The sequence below is a fragment of the Pongo abelii genome, chromosome 4 (assembly GCF_028885655.2).
Source record: "Pongo abelii isolate AG06213 chromosome 4, NHGRI_mPonAbe1-v2.0_pri, whole genome shotgun sequence".
In the NCBI taxonomy this organism is placed as follows: Eukaryota; Metazoa; Chordata; class Mammalia; order Primates; family Hominidae; genus Pongo; species Pongo abelii.
Window position 1 is genome coordinate 34,072,618 of NC_071989.2, and position 17,645 is coordinate 34,090,262.

General features: G+C 43.4%; 1 pseudogene; it reads left to right on the forward strand.

Annotated features, from left to right (window-relative positions):
• The first annotated feature begins 4,130 nt into the window (after positions 1-4,130).
• Positions 4,131-7,569, forward strand: LOC100453699 (mitochondrial import receptor subunit TOM40 homolog; annotated as a pseudogene).
• Positions 7,570-17,645: the final 10,076 nt, after the last annotated feature.

Genomic DNA, 17,645 nt, shown 5'->3' on the forward strand with positions numbered 1-17,645 from the left:
ATGGCTCACTGAAGTTTCCATCACCCAGGCCCAAGCAATCCTCCCACCTCAGCCTCCTGAGTAATTAGGACTACAGGTGTGCACCACTACATCTGGTTAATTTTTAAATTTTTGTAGAGACAGGGTCTTTCTATGTTGCCCAGGTGGTTCTCCAACTCATGGCCTCAAGGGATCTCCCGGCCTCAGGCTCCTAAAGTGCTGGGATTACAGGCGTGAGCCACTGTGCTTGGCTCAGTTCTAGTATTTTAAAGGGTGGGGACTAGGCAGCAGTGGCTCACGTCTGTAATCCCAGCACTTTGGGAGGCCGAGCTGGGTGGATCACCTGAGGTCAGGAGTTTGAGATCAGCCTGGCCATCATAGTGAAACCCCATCTCTACTAAAAATACAAAAAATTAGCTGGGTGTGGTGGTGCATGCCTGTAGTCCCAGCTACTCGGGAGGCTGAGGCAGGAGAATCGCTTGAACCTGGGAGGCAGAGGTTGCAGTGAGCCGAGATCATGCCACCACACTCCAGCCTGGGTGACAGAGTGAGACTCTGTCTCAAATAAATAAATAAATAAATGGTGGGGAAATGTGGGAAGATAGTAAAATCTGTTCCCAGATTCCTCTGGTGCCTGCTGGTACCTGCTCTGGGCTGACAAGCCAGAGCTGTCTCCAGTAAGGAAGGGTTGATGTCCTGCCATTGGGCAAACAGAGGCTGGGGCAGAGCATTTCCCTAAGTTCATTCAGTGTGTTTAACTTAACAATCCTCAATATTTTGTGGGAAATAATTTGGCTTCCTTCACATTCACCAGAATTTAAATAGCTCCATGCAACAGATCATGGTGTGCAGGTTCCTGGCTGTGCAATAGGTAGCTAATTCATTCTGGCAGGTGCATCAGGAAATTATCCTGTTCAGAATCCACTGTTTCACAGGAACATTGCTGGACTTTTTCTACAGCTGAGCGGCAAAATGGATGATAACTGCTCTGAAAATTTTCTAGTTGGAAAATAACCTTGAATTATCGATTATTTCATTACTTTCAACAGCTAAGCAGAGGAAAATGACATTTAGTCCAGATTGTCTTAGGGATATGTTATTCATTTACTTTTTGTTGAATTGTAAGATCTGTATATTACATTAATTATAATAAAGCTATATATTTATGTGACATTAACTTAGTCCTCTCCTACTCATTTAGTTTATTTTTTAGACAGTGTGAGGATCAGATTTGCTGTAAAACCATTAAGGTTATTGATTAAAATGACCTACAACATGTCCTATACAAGGCACCACATGATGAGTTTATTTTAAACTCATTCTAAAAAATTGATTTCCTTATTTCCCATTCCAAGGGTTATACAACACATTGTATTACTCTTTTCTAGGTTGGCACGGATAGCATTGACATCACTCACATTTACTATATTAGCCTTTTGGGGTAGAGTATATACTTCCTCCTCCTTTTTATGACTTTAGTATTCCATTTCTATCCCAATAAAGGTATTATATATGTATCTCTTGTTGGTATCTATTATTTTGAGAGAATAAGTGTTTAAAAGTGAAACTACTGAGTCAAAGGGCATACACATTTTGGACATTCTTTGATATACAGGGCCCAGCTGCTTTTCTGAAATATGGTACTAATTGATAATTCTATCATCACTATTTGTGAATTCTTATTCTTTGGTATTTTGGCCATTCTGACACGATGGTCCTGTGTTAGAATTTTATAAACATTAGCAAATTTTGTTGATAAAACAGTGTATTGTTTTTAATTTGGATTTTTTAATGTTTATAGGCTAGTTTGAGGCATAACTACTAGTTCCTGTCCTTTTCTCACGTTAAGAAAAGCATATTTGTCTCATTACTTTATATAAGCTTCGTATATTATAAAATATTCATTCTTTGTTATGCAACAAAAATGACAGATAAAGCCATAGCCCAAATTTCTAGCCCTAGCCCAATTACAGACTGTATTCTCAGATAACAATGCAATTTAGACAGAAAATCAAACAAACAAAAAGCCATATATTTGCAAGTTTGAAACACATTTTTAGGGGCCAGTCATGGTGGCTCACAGCACTAATGCCAGCACTTTGGGAGGTCAACATAGGGAGACACCCTCTCTATAAAAATAAAATATTAGCTGTGCAAGTGCACACTTGTAGTCCCAGCTATTCTGGAGGCTGAAGCAGGAGGATCACTTGAGCCCTAGAGTTTGAGGTGACAGTGAGCTATGGTTGCACCACTGCATTTCAGCCTGGGCAATAGATATTCTGTCTCTAAAAAAAAAAAAAAATTAAAAAACCCATTTTTTATTTTTAAAAAGTTTGATTTTTAATTCACGAATAATAATTGTATGTATTTATGGTGTACAATCTGATGTATGTCATAAATATATACTTCCTGGAAGGAAGTATCCACAGTAGGTACCTAGTAAGGCAAGACAGAGGTCAGGTCCAGGAAGGCCAGTTCTGAGAGTGCAGAGCAGGGAGTCCGTGTGGGATGGAGGTTCTGTGGGTCAAGGCAGCAAGTCCACATCAGTGAGGTCAGATCCTGGCACCAGAAATCCAGGACAGTTGAAAGACAAAAAGCTGGGGCCCCAGGCCAACAGGAAACAAGAAACTGGAAACCAGTGCCAGAATGATCAAATCAAGGTAATTAGCACATCCATCACTTCAAGTATTTATCATTTCTTTGTGATGAGTCCTTAAAATCCTCTTTTTGCTATTTGAAATACATAATACATTATTACTAACCATTGGCCTTTCAGCTGCAGGCTTATTTTTATTCTTCACAGTCCCCCTCTAAACCCCAGCAGTATTTCAGAATGCTATTCTTGATCCACCCCAGATTATTTAAGTCAGGATCTTAAAGCATGGGACCCAGAAATCTGCACTTTCAAAAGGTGCCCAGATGATTCTCGTTTATTGGTAGGATTGAAAACCATTGGGTTACTCTAATTTCTGGAATGATTACTCTCTACCTACCTGTTTCCAATTTTCACTAATCACTTTCTTATTAATTTCCTGTAAGCTAGATGCTGCGTCCTCTGCTTTTTTAAAACCAATAACTTTCTTTGGATCCAATTAAACATGATTCAGTCCTGAGAGTAGACAGTAGATCCAGAAGTTGGCTTTTATTCCCCGGATATATTTTTGGTGCTAATTTACAAGTTTTGTATTTGTTTCTTTCAAAGTTTCATGTTTTAAATGTATGCTATTTATTGCTACATTGCAAACTACCCCAAAACTTGGTAGTTGAAGACAACAAAACCCAGATCCTTGTTAGTGGGATGCTGCCACGTGGGCAGGACTGGGTAGGGCATGCTGGTCTCTATTCCACATGGTGTTGGTGGCTGGAACGCCTTGACTGGGGCTAGATATGTCTGACTCACATGTCTGCTGCCTTAGTTGCCTTCTTTTCTCCAACCATATACTGTATTTTTTTATACAATAGCTCATGGCCATGGAGAGCAAACTGCAAGCTGCCAGGTTTCTTAAGCCCAGGCCTGCAATCAGCAGGGTGCCACATTTCCCACATTCTGTAGGTCAGAGCAACCATAGGCCAGCCCTGACTCATAGAGAGAGGCAACAGACTCCACTGTCAATGGAGAGGAGTGACAGGTGTGAATAGGGATGGAAACTTTCAAGTTGGGGAAATATCCCAGGTATGTGGAAGGTATATAAGCTTGAATCATTAAGTAAATAGATGAATGAATAAAATAAAAGGATGTAAAATATTTATTTTGCCTAAGATTTGATTTCTGATAAAAAATAAGAAAAAAATAGAAAATATTAAAAAAATGCAGACAGGAGACATAGACAATAACGATGTTTCAATCTTTTATATAAGGAAATGTATGTGATGGTATTCAATTTCCCACCAGAAAGGAGGCTAAGGAAAGCAATGGACATGTCACATTAAGACAGACTGTGTCAGGCCGGATTGTGCCAATCTAGGGCCACGTCAGCCAGCTCAGAAGGAAGTAACCACAGCAGGTGCCTAAATGAGACAAGACAGGCCGGGAGCAGGCGCCGCCGCCAGTGAGAACCCGGGCTCTGAGCCGAGCGGGAGTTTGCTGGGGCTGAGTCTGGGGCGCGCAGGCCCTGACCTCCGCCCTCTGACCTCTCCCCTCGCAGGTGACCATGGGAAACCTGTTGGCAGTCAGCTCGCTGCCTGCAGGGCCGCCGCCACCACCTGTGCCGGCCCTCGTGGGACTGCCGCCACCTCCGCCCTAGCATCCAGGCTTCACGCTGCCGCCGCTGGGAGGCGGCCTGGGCGCCAGGAGCGGACCCCCGGAGCTGCAACCGCCAGTGCCGCAGGGGGTGCCGAGGATGGGGCCTGCCGCTGCCTGCCCAACCCCTGCACATTCGAGGAGTGCCACCGGAAGTGCAAGGAGCGGTAGATGGAAGGTGTCAAGTTCACAGTGAACAAAGCATTGAGTAAGCATTTCCAGGTGAACCACACACAGTAACCCTCAGCACAATCAGGGAGTCCAACCACCATTTTGGTGTCACATATATGGGGACAAAGCAGCTGAGTCCCACAGAGGCATTTCCTGTACTGGTGGGTGACATGGACAACAGTGGCAGCTTCAATGCTCAGGTCATTCACCAGCTGGGCCCCGGCCTCAGGTCCAAGATGGCCATCCAGACCCAGCAGTCAAAGTTTGTGAAGTGGCAGGTGGATGGGGAGTACTGGGGCTCTGACTTCACAGTGGATGTCACCTTGGGGAACCCAGACGTCTTGATGGGTTCAGGAATCCTCGTAGCCCACTACCTCCAGAGCATCACGCCTTGCCTGGCCCTGGGCAGTGAGCTGGTCTACCACTGACGGCCTGGGGAGGAGGGCACTGTCATGTCTCTAGCTGGGAAATACACATTGAACAACTGGTTGGTAACGGTAACGTTGGGTTGGACATAACACCACAAACCCAGTGACCAGCTGCAGGTGGATGTGGGGTTTGAGGCCAGTACAAGGATGCAGGACACCAATGTCTCCTTTGGGTACCAGCTGGACCTGCCCAAGGCCAACCTCCTCTTCAAAGGCTCTGTGGACAGCAACTGGATCGTGGGTGCCACGCTGGAGAAGAAGCTCCCACCCCTGCCTCTGACACCGGCCCTTGGGGCCTTCCTGAATCACCACAAGAACAAGTTACAGTGTGGCTTTGGCCTCACCATTGGCTGAGCCCTCCTGACCCTTCCACGCCCTTCCTACTTCAGATTCTACCTCCACCCACCTCCTGCCACGGAGGGGAGACCTGGGCCCCCCTCTCTCTCCCTTCCCTTCCTCCTCTGGGGTCAGGCGGACAGCAGAAAGGAGGGACCCCACCACCCCAGCAGCTGAGAAGGGGATTCTGGAACCGACTGGATCTTCGGGATTCTGAGTACCAAGGGCAGCGTGTCCAGTGGGCCTAGGGTCGGTCCCGGAAGGGATTCCGGAATTGAGTGGCACACAGGATTCTGAGCACCAGGGGTAGAGGCAGCCAGACAACCTCAGGGAGGAATGTCCTGGAGTCCCCATCCTCCAAAGGGCCTGGGCCTGCTCCAAGAGGGCAGCGAGAGGAGCTTCCCCATCCCCAGTCAGTCTGCCCTGCCCCTGTCCACTTTCCCATCTACCCCGCGGTATAAATCACGTTTATAAGTTATGGAAGAACTGGGAGATTTTACAGAAAAATAATATATATATATACGTGGAAAAAGAAAACGAAAAAAAAAAATGAGGCGGGACAGAGGTCAGGTCCAAGGAGGCCAGTTAGCTCAGAGAGTGTGGAGCAGGGTTGAGAGTCAGCATGGAATGGAGGTTTTGTGGGTCAAGGCAGCAAGTCCACATCAGTGAGGTCAGACCCTGGCACCAGAATTCCAGGACAGTTGAAAGACAGAGCTGAAGGCCCAGGCCAACAGGAAACAAGAAACTGGACACCAGCACCAAGCATAGAGCTTGACCCTGGGCACACTGTCTTCGGAGCTCCTCTTCCACTCCCAGCATGGGGCAGGACTGATCATGCATGATGTTGGGACTCAGTTTATAAAAGGAGACAGTGTGGCTAGAGTACAGTAATGAGAAGGCCAGAGGCCAACAGTTCCCACCAAGTTGGGCTCAGTGAAAGCCATTCTCTTCCCTTTGATCAGTCACTCCAAAAAAATATCAGGATGTTCAGGCCGTCTATTTCAGTGTTTGATCATGCTACCACAAAGAGTCTTTGGTATGGATATATAGTCTTGCCTAACAAAGCCGCAAAATACAAAGAATATGCTGAATTTTTCTTTTTCTTTTTTTTTTTTTTTGTGATGGAGTTTCTCTCTTGTCCCCCAGGCTGGAGTGCAATGGCGCGATCTTGGTTCACTGCAACCTCTGCCTCCTGGGTTCAAGCGATTCTCCTGCCTCAGCCTCCCAAGTAGCTGGGATTTCAGACACATGCCATGAGACCCAGCTAATTTTTGTCTTTTTAGTAAAGACGGGATTTCACCATGTTGGCCAGGTTGCTCTTGAACTCCTGATCTCAAGTGATCCACCCGCCTTGGCCTCCCAAAGTGCTAGGATTACAAGTGTGAGCCACTTTGCGTGGCCCTATGCTGAATTTTTCTACCTGCTTGGCTCTATCATCCATACTGAAAACTATCAAACCTATTATGTAACGTGATATTTTGTATTACTTGCCAAATATAACAATTCAAGTTTTGGAATGGAATCTAGGCAAAAGTATAAAGCAGGAGGAGTTTTAGTATGAGCTGATAGTAATTTTTTTGCCGGAATTATTCAAAATGTGATGTAGTATGTAGTAGCCGGCCTCCAAGAGGACTCCCTGCAATCCCCACCCCTTGGTATTCACCCCCTTTACTAGTCTCCTCCCATGTTTTATGAGGGTTGGCCTGTGTGACCAATAAAACACAGACATTGTCAGCATTCTGGTCCTTTTCTGGATTAGTGTTTCCTAAAGTGATGTTCTTCAAAATCAGATGGAACAGAATGACAATTGTTGCTATGACAAAGAAAAAGAAAAAAAAAATTGGAAAATAGTGTGCTAAGCAAAATGAAAAAAGTTTCCATATTTTTAGGACTTCCCAGAGCCTTTAATATGTTAAGTGCAGTGTGAAACTGTAGCAAGAATATTGAGAATTCAGGATATGCTAATCCTATTTGACCCTGGGAATCTTCTTTTTGGGGGGAAGGTTTGCAGCATTATGTTCACCAGTATTCACTTTGGTGAATGCTTCTGTAAAGTTTTCTTGGCTGGGCATGGTGGTTCACACCTGTAATCTCAGCACTTTAGGAGGTTGAGGTGTGCACATCACCTGAGGTCAGGAGTTCGAGACCAGCCTGGCCAACATGGTGAAACCCCATCTCTACTAAAAACACAAAAAATTAGCTGGGCGTGGTGGTGCATGCCTGTAATCCCAGCTACTCGGGAGGCTGAGGCATGAGAATTGCTTGAACCCAGAAGGCGGAGTTTGCAGTGAGCTGAGATTGTGCCATTGCACTCCAGCCTGGGTGACAATGAGACTCTGTCTCAAAAAAAAAATGTTTTATTAATATTGTTTTGAAAATGTAGTATACTAAACAGAGCATGATACCTTTCCTGTGACTGACCAGTAAAAAAGAAAAAAAACTCATTATAAGATGTAATTTCAACTTTATTAAAACAAAAGTCTTCTTTCAACCCATTGATAGCTGAGACAATCCTTTCATTTTTTTCTTTCTTCTTAGTACCGGGAACCTCTCTATACAGCCAGCCTCTATTCTGATGTTGGGGGAAAAAGCACATATGGCATAAATAGGCTAAAGCATTTTTTGAGAACCAAATTATTTTAGAAAAATACTTTAGAAAATATAATATTATTTTTTTAAAAAGCCCACTTTATAGTTGATAGAAATAAAAGGAGATGTAGAGGTAAATTTTAAAAATGCTGAATCAAATTTTTGTGGCATGATGCCAGGAAATTTTCTTCCTTTGTTTTAACTGAACAAAGTTGCAAGATTTTATTACTCACCTTCTTCCAGTTCATTTTTTTAAATTAATTAATCATTTTATTTATTTATATTTATTTTTCTGAGACAGGATCTTGCTCTGTCACCCAGGCTGGAGTACAGTGGTGTGATCACGGCTCACTGCAGCCTTGATTTCCTAGGCTTAAGTAATCCTCCCACCTCAGCCTCCAGAATAGCTGGGACCACAGGCATGAGCCACTATGCCTGGCTAATTTTCTTAATTTTTTGTAGAGATGGGGATCTCACTTTGTTGCCCAGGCTGGTCTTGAAATCCTGAGCTCAAGTTATTTTCCTGCCTCAGCCTGCCAAAATGTTGAGATTACAGGTATGAGGCACTGCACCCGGCCTTCACCCTCGCTTAAACTCAGTTTAGGTTTCGTACAAGTCTGTCTTTGTGGTTAGATTTGACATGAATACTGAATCAAGATCCCTGAATTACAGACTACAACTCTCAGCTTCCTGAAGATTATTACTCCTTCACTTGTGTTATTTTTAAAATTCACTTATTGCCTTGAATTTGAATCTTAAAAGGTTAATCACAAAACATCAGCTTGATACATTTTTAAAATTAATGGCACAAAATTGAATCTTAGAAGTTCAAAATTTTTTACTATTAATTTTTTTTGAAGGAAGAACAAAGGCTTTCTTATTTCCAAATCTATCAAATTAGAGAAATTAGAGTAAACTTGTAATACACCTAGTGATAATGAGCTCCTCTCACATAAAGCCAAGGACTCAATTCTTATCAAGGGAATGTTTCAGTATTTTACATGTTTATATCTTGGTTACTCCTTTCTCACTTGGAAAGTACATTGAAATTACTTGTTGTATTTGTCCATTTTCACGCTGCTGATAAAGACATACACCCCTGAGACAGGGAAGAAAAGAGGTTCAATGGACTTACAGTTCCATATGGCTGGGGAGGCCTCACAATCAGCCAAAGGCAAGGAGGAGCAAGTCACATCTTACATGGATGGTGGTAGGTAGAGAGAGAGTGAGCTTGCGCAGGGAAACTCCCATTTTTAAAACCATCAGATCTCGTGAGAACTTATTCACTATCACAAGAACAGCATGGGAAGGACCTGCCCCCCATGATTCAGTTACCTCCCACCAGGTTTCTCGCAAGACATGTGGGAACTGTGAGAGTTACAATTCAAGATGAGATTTGAGTGGGGACACAGACAAACCATATCACTTGTCAACAATCTCACTTTTATTTGAAGCATAGAAAAATGTCTTGTTAAATATGAGAAATGAGAGGAAACATATAGAAGTACCCAGTCATCTTTAGGAAAAAAGGACTGTCTCAGAGATCCATGGAAAGGACTATTTCAGGTACTCTGGGTCATAGGTTTCTAGGGCACAAGATTCTGATGGCATTTCTTGTTTGTTCTTTAGACAGAGTCTCACTATGCTGTCCAGGCTGGAGTGCAGTGGTGCAATCACGTCTCACACTGCAGCCTTGACATCCTGGGCTTAAGCAATCCTCCCACTTCAGCCTCCCAAGTAGTGAGGACCACAGGTGTGTGCTACCATGCTTGGCTAGTTATCTAATTTTTTGTAGAGACTGGGTCTCACTGTGTTGCCCAGGCTGGTCTTGAACTCTTGGGCTCAAGCAATCCTCCCTCCTTGACCTCCCAAAGTGTTGGAATTATAGGCATGAGCCAGCGGGCCCAGGCTGATGGCATTTCTTAATTATTTTTGAGACCATACCACTGTACTGAGTCAAGATTTCTAGAACTCTATTGGAGAAACCAATGGGTTAATTATATTGCTAACACAAGATTGAACAGAATTAGAATTGATTATATGTGACTGAATGGATTATAGTTCTATGAATGAATTACATAGGGCTCATAAAAAGTGATGATGGATTTTGTTTGGAATCTTGTGGATGCTGTTCTATGTTTTGATTATAAGGAACCTCCTTCTCTCTTCTTCTATATTGTTTGTAACACATAAAAATTTAGTAGATTATACTTTTGTAAACAGAACTGAAACAATTATATTTTTTCCTTGGCTTGATTATTCCAGAATTTGCAAATTCTTATATTTTTATTTTCATGACAATATAATTTTTCTGCATAGATTCAATGAGTCTGACCCCTTTGTTAACAGGACATAATTAGAGACATTGGTTATATAAACCAAAGCTTTGACTGAAGTGTCATATTTGAGAATGATGGTCATAGAAACATAGAATCAACTGTTAGTAGCTAAGGTTGATTTTATGTAGCTAATGCCTACAAAGCTCTCTTGGGAAAACCCAGACTGGTACTTGGCTTACAGAGTTCCCAGCCTTATAGGTGAGTAAGGAAGGTCACATCCTGGCAGGCCCAGGAACTTCACAATATTTTGGAAACCTTGAGAAAATAGGAGTTCATCCAAATCTAAAGGTACTGCAGGTAAAGTCTGGTAGTGAGTTCTTGGCATGGCTTCCTAGCCTTGACATGCTTTTAGAAGTCTAATCTCAGATTCCTTATGAAAAACTTCAGTAAAGCAAACTAAAAAAGGTCTATTATGGTATAAATTACCTTTCTTGCTGTATTTATGTAAACGATCAGGCCAAATCTAATGATATCGGCCCTATTTTATAACCAAGAAAAATTTTTCTTTGGGATTATCTTTGATCATAAAAGGGTAACTGTTGAGAAAATTTTTGTTTTTCATAGAAAATTATAGCACACTATTGTGGATTATCAGATTCTGATCATATTCATAGTCTTTGAGCTATATAACATCTCTTTGTTAATTGTAGGTAACTAATGAATATGAAAAAAATCTCCAAAATATGTTAACATGTTACTTACCTGTAAATTGAACTGAATCCTGTCATCTTTCATTCATTGCCAACTCTTACCAAATTTCCAGTTCTTCAATTTTTTTAAAACTATCTAGCCACAACCCTCTCCCTCCTGATGTGGCATCACTGAGAATTAAATCCTAACTGCTCAGATCCTTATTGGAACTCTAGGTTGCTTTGTAGCTGGCCTTCCCACCCCTCTCCCGCCAAGGATCTGATGAAGTATTGAGAGTTAAAGCCCAATGATTTGATATGTACTTCAAAAGTCTCATCACTACAGCAGTCCCTGCATAGGCTGGATCTCTCCCTGGACCAGCCACTGGTCTGGACCACTAAGGAAGTCTGGCAAAATACTCAGGTCATGCTCATGCATGGCCTTATTGATAGGTCACTCTGAGTATGAAAAACATCACCAGAGTTTCTAAACCTTTGCTTCAAGGAACTCAATCAGCAGCCTCTGGTAATCACCATTCCACTCTATTTCTATAAGTTTGAATGTTTTAGATTCCACATGCTGTGAGATCATACAGTATCTGTGCCTGGGCTTATTTCACTTAACATAATGTCCTCTATGTTTATCCATGTTGTCACAAATGACAGAATTTCTTGCTTTTTTTTTTTGTTCATTTCTTTTTTTAAAGGCTGAATAGTACCATATTCCACTGTATGTATGTATACCACCTTTTAAAAATCTATTCATTCAGGCCAGGCGCGGTGGCTCACGCCTGTAATCCCAGCACTTTGGGAGACCGAGGCGGGCAGATCACAAGGTCAGGATATCGAGACCATCCTGGCTAACACGGTGAAACCCCGTCTCACTAAAAATACAAAAAAAACCTAGCCGGGCGTGGTGGCAGGCGCCTGTAGTCCCAGCTACTTGGGAGGTTAAGGCAGGAGAATGGCGTGAACCCGGGAGGCGGAGCTTGCAGTGAGCCGAGATCACGCCACTGCACTCCAGCCTGGGCGACAGAGCGAGACTCCGTCTCAAAAAAAAAAAACAAAACTATTCATTCATTGATGAATGCTTAGGTTGCTTCCACATCTTGGCTAGTGTGAATAATGTTGCAATAAATGTAGAAGTGCACATATCTATTCCACATACTAATTTTAGTTCCTTTGGGTATATACCTAGTAGTGGGATTGCTGGATCATATGGTAATTCTATTTTTAGGTTTTTGAAGACCCTCCATACCGTCTTCCAAAATAGCTGTACTAATTTATAATACCACCAACAGTGTATAAAGATTGCCTGTTCTCAAAAACCTCACCAACACTTGTTATCTTACATCTTTTTGATGATAGCCTAACATGTATAAGGTGATATAGCTCATTGTGGCTTTAATTTGCACTTCTTTTATTGTTACAGATGTTGAGCATTTAAAATATGCATGTATTGGCCATCTGTACATCTTTTGATGCCTATTCAAGTCATTTGCCCATTTTTAAATAAGATTATTTGTTTTCTTGTTATTGAATAGTTTGATTTCCCTTGTGTATTTTGGATATTAGCCCCCTATGAATGATTTGCAAATATTTTCTCCCAGTCTGGGGCTTGTCTCTTCACTCTATTAATTGTTTCCTTTGTTGTACGGAAGCTTTTTAGTTCAACACAATCCCATTTGTCTATTTTTGCTTTTGTTGCCTGTGCTTTTGGGGTCGTATCCAAAAAATCACTGCCCAGACCATGTCATGGAGCTTTTTCTATATGTTTTCTTCCAGTAATTTTATAGTTTTAGGTCTTATGTTTATGTCTTATTTCATTTTGAGTTGGTTCTTGTATGAGGGGTGAGATAAAGGTACATTTTTATCCTTTTGTATGTGAATATCCAGTTTTCTCATTTATTGAAGGGACCATCCTTCCCCCATTGTGTGTTCTTGGCATCTTTGTAAAAAATCAGTCCACCATATGTTTATTTCTGGGCACTCATAGTCTATTGGTTAATGTGTCTTTTAAAAAATTTACTTTTATTTTTCTGGCTTATTTCTGCAAGAAAGAAGCCCTAAGGCTTTAGGCTGGTCTGCATATTCCCTTCAGGACCATTGCACCTACACATTGTACCAAGGCTGACCATCTTAGGAAGGCTTCAGGTTTAGACTTTGGCTGTTTACTTCAAATGCAGTTAGGTGTGTGTGTGTGTGTGTGTCTACCTACTTATGTAAACATTTAAATTTTGATAACGTTGACAATTCTTCATTTTTAAATATGCTGGAATCCTCTAAAAATAGAAATGGCCTAGAACTCTTCAAGACCTCTGAGAGACCCTGGGTCCATTTTGCTGACCAGGCCAAGCAATTGAGAGAGTAGAAGACGGCTCTGTGACCCTTGGACCATCTGTATCTGCATCACCTGAAAATTCTGGGACCTACACCAGACCTACTAAATCTTCCTGAATCACTGGAATTGGGGCCAAACAGCTTGCATTTTAAAAAAGTTCTTCCATGTAACTTGTGTAAACTCAAGTTTGAGAGCACAGGGCTGGGGAGTTAGATGGGTCATTAGACACTGAATTTCTCAAAAAAAGAGTAGAACTGGCAATGGGAAGTGAGAATGAATATACAAATAGACAATGGCCAGACCATAGAACTTTGACCCACAACCTACAGCAACTTTCCCAGGAAGCCTACCCACTTATCTACAATAGACAACCCAGGAAGCCAGCCTGCTGTAAGTCAGTATTGCAAGAAGCCAGGTTCCTGTCTTTATTTTTTGAGACAGAGTCTCACTCTGTTGCCCAGGCTGGGATGCAGTGGTACAATCACAGTTTACTGCAACCTCCACTTCCCTGGCTCAAGTGATCCTCCCACCTCAGCCTTCTGAGTAGCTGGGACCACAGACACACGCAACCATACCCAGTTAATTCATTTTTATTTTTATTTTTTTGTAGAGATGTGGTTTCACCATGTTACCCAGGCTGGCCTTGAACTCCTGGACCCAAGTGATCCACCTGCTTTGGCCTCCCAAAGTGCTGGGATTACAGGTGTGAGCCACCGTGCCCAGCCTAGATTGCTATATTTTAGTAAAAATCCAGGAAGCTAAACACCTTCTGTAGCAGTCAGCCCCAAATGATCAGGACTTGATTAATAACTGAAAGCCTCCCAAATTTTTGTCCCCATTTGTAATTTAGGACCGACCAGAGAAAGCCAAATATGCACCCTTAATCAATGACATGGGATGACTGCTTCTCGTTAGCCTCCTACAGCTTCCCAAGCCAAAAGCTTCCCATCAGGGCACACCTGAAGCCTTCCCTTTTGTCCACTATAAGGTTTTTCCCACTTCTCTATCTGTTCTTGAGTCTCTGCCAAAGGACACTGACAGTGGCTGACTCCCTTGCTATAGTAAGTTCGGATTAAATAGACTTTATTTTTCTCATTTGGTTGGTCTTTGTTTATTTCCAGAAGGAAGACTGAAGCAGGAGCAAAAAGCCTTGATAAATATGGAAGAGGGATGAAAGATGACAGAGATGAGGAGTGGAAGAGGGATATTAGGTGGATGGTGTGACTCTCAAGGACACAGGCTCTCCTGTGGGTGGCTGTGGCAGTGGATGTACCTTGGGCCCACCATCTTTGCCAGGCCCTTTCCTTTACTCTGTTTTAGCTCCCCAGCCACACTGAGAAGTTCTGAGGTAGGCCAAATATTGTTAACACCATCCTACTGATGTGGAAAGAGGTAACAGATATGCTGTCTCTTGGCACTTGGTCCTGAAATCCCTTCTGGGCATTCAATTCCCGATAATCCCTATATGGGAACAGCAGAAGCAAAGTCCCAAATGGTCCTGCTGTTACTTGAATCCCCAGATGTATACATCATGCTTGATAACTTGATAAGGAGTTACTGAGTTTGGCTTCCTGGAGTGAAATGTGGGAACGTTTTGTGAAATCCCAACAGTTTATTAATGATTCAGTGATAATTAGCTTCTTTGTCTGAGTGCAGAGAAAAGATAATTGGTACATTCGATCTCGATTTTTTTTTTGAGATGGAGTCTTGCTGTGTTGCCCAGGCTGAAGTGCAGTGGCATGATCTCAGCTCACTGCAACCTCTGCCTCCTGGGTTAAAGCAATTCTCTTTCCTCAGCCTCCCAAGTGGCTGGGACTACAGGTTTGTGCAATCATGCCAGGCTAATTTTTATTTTCATTTTAGTAGAGACAAGATGGGTTTTGTAAGGTTGGCCAGGCTGGTCTCAAAATCCTGACATCAAGAGATCCACCCACCTCAGCTTCCCAAAGTGCTGGGATTACAGGCATGAGCCATCGTGCCCGGCCTGATAATTGGTGCATTTGAAATAGGCCCTGCCCATATAGCCCCTCTGCCCATGTCTTTTGTTTCTCGGTCCTCTGTGAATCACATTCCTGTCATTAGGCAGGAGTGGAGGCTGATGCGCCAGAAGTGGGGTGGAAGCACACCTCAGAATTTGAGCTCAAGAAACATTGGTTCTAATTTGTTGATCCCATTCTGGCCAGTCAGTCATGACTTAACAGCTTGCCTTCCTGAGTGGCCCTCTGAAACCTGGGCTTCGGGGCTGGAGCATGCCAACAACTTTCCCAGCCGTTCATCTATCCTACAGCCCAAGATAAGCCTGGACCCTACTTGGCCACAAGGTCCTTTTCCCACAAGCAACTCTGCTCATAGTTGGAAATTCTCGTGAACTACGCTGGAGTGTGCAGTACTGCTTCTAGGCCTGGCAACAGGAGCCCCTGCCCCAAGCCTGGCTTTCTATGGGCCAGTATTCCAAAAGGCTCAAATGCAAATACCTTTGTAACAGACTGAGTGAATAAGAATCATCAAAATACAATACACACATTGGGCTCCCCGGGCCAGAGAAGTGTATGGGCCTGATAGCCTATAAGTGCAGGCTGGGGATGCAAAAATCACAGGCTGGGCCCAAGGAAACCAGGGAAAGAGCTGTGCTCTTGCTTATAGTTCACCACCCCATAGCACCCATGGTGAGTGTCTAGGGCCTGGGTGGACCAGGTCTGCAGATAACTGGCTCCCTCCTCTTTCTCTGCCCATGTGATATTGTTGGAAGGTTTTCAGAATTGTTGCAGTTTATGAGGTGGAAAAGTGAGGCATGGGAGCAAGGAACCTACCTCTCCAGACTCCCTAGGGAGCTTGGCCAGGTCAGTCTCCATCAGGGATTTGGGTTTAGTCATCACCTTGGAGACCTGGGTCTGAGCCACCAAATTCTCAGGAGGCAGGGCTGGCCCAGCGCTAGCTAATTTAGCCTCTCAGTCACACGGCTGATCCTTGGGGAGATGGCTGTGAGATGCTGGATGAGAACAGAGGCCAGGCCTAGAATGTAGCTTGTTTCATGACTTTTAAACCTTTATACATTTGGTAAGTGGCTCTTCCATTGTACTCTTACCCCAGGCCTCAAGATCCTAAGGAGCAGACCTGGAGCAAGCATCTTTCAGGTCCCAGGATGGGCAGGAGCACACCAACCACCTGCCTGATGGAGAAACCATACACAACTTTGGAGAAGCCCCTGGCACAAGGCTTCCTCACTCCCTGAGCTGCAAACAGGCTGGGATTAGCAGAGACAAGAGGAGGGTTCAGGTTAGTGCAAGCACAGGAAGGAAGTACCCACCCTAGTCCCTTCTGAGATGGCCCCAGCTGTGCCCTCAGTCTCCTGCCACGGTGCATGGACAGGGAAGGACACTGTATCTGTGCACTTCAGCCTCTGATATTTACTCCTCAACTCCTCTCCATGACCCCAACACACACACCCTACCACATTCTCCACCCCATCGTCTGCTCTCTTGTCCCTGAGCATGACCTGTGTGTTCTTACCTTTTCCTCTCTCCCCTACCCCAACTCTTTATGTTTGCTGCCTCCTCCTCCTTCAAGACATCTTTTCTATGAATGGGCGAACAAAAGAAAAGATGATTTCCACAAGGTATGAAATTCTTACTATATGCTGGGAGCTATGCTAGACATTGGAATTCTCTGAACATCCCTACCACTCACTTGCTGAGTGAGACCAGGGAGAGTGGGGGTTGCAATGTCACAGTAGGTGGTCAGATGGCTGCTCCCACTGGGCCTCAAGAAGTGGCATTTTGTGGGGAATGTGTCAACCATAGTTCAAGGTCTGACCTTTGTTTTGGCAGCTTTAGAAATAAAATTTTCTCTGATTTAGCAGGATTAACATACACTAACCAAGTTCACAAGAAACTCATATATAAACCAAAATATCAACTTATTCTATTTCTAGGGGTATGATTGAAACCAACTTTGCAAAGATTATGACAGTGAGATAAGTCTAGCATGGTTTATTTCATCTTGCTTCTAGCCTCAGAGGCTGGCGCTCATTCCTGGTCACAGGTCAAGCTAACCATGGGAAGAATTTATAGTTTAACTTTGAAGCAAGGATGACAACAGTCCCTCCTTAAAACGGATCCCTTCCTTGCTCCAACCGAAAACTGCCTTTGTAAAACAATGAAAGGCCATGAGATTAGGATTATGGGAGGGCCTGAATTCTGCTTATATGCAGGCGTAGTTTCTACAATCCCCTACTGCTCAGAACCTCTGGCCAGAGGTCACAAGATTTGTGACTTCCTCACTTGCTCCTATAGATAACATCACTATTGTAAAACCTAAGATTGGTCTTTCGAGATGTTTTTTCAGATTTTTTTTTTCATTCTGGTAACCAACTGACCCCATTCAGACCCTGGACTCGTGACTAAGCTAGTCCTGTGGCCCCCACCCAGAGGTTGACTCAGTTCCTGAGGACCATTTTCCACACCCCCATGATTTTATCCCCAACCAAATAGCAGCACCCATTCCCCAGCTCCCTGCTCACCAAATTATCCATAAAACCCTAGTCTCCGAGTTCTTGGAGAGGCGAATTTGAGTGATAATGAAACTCCAGTCCTT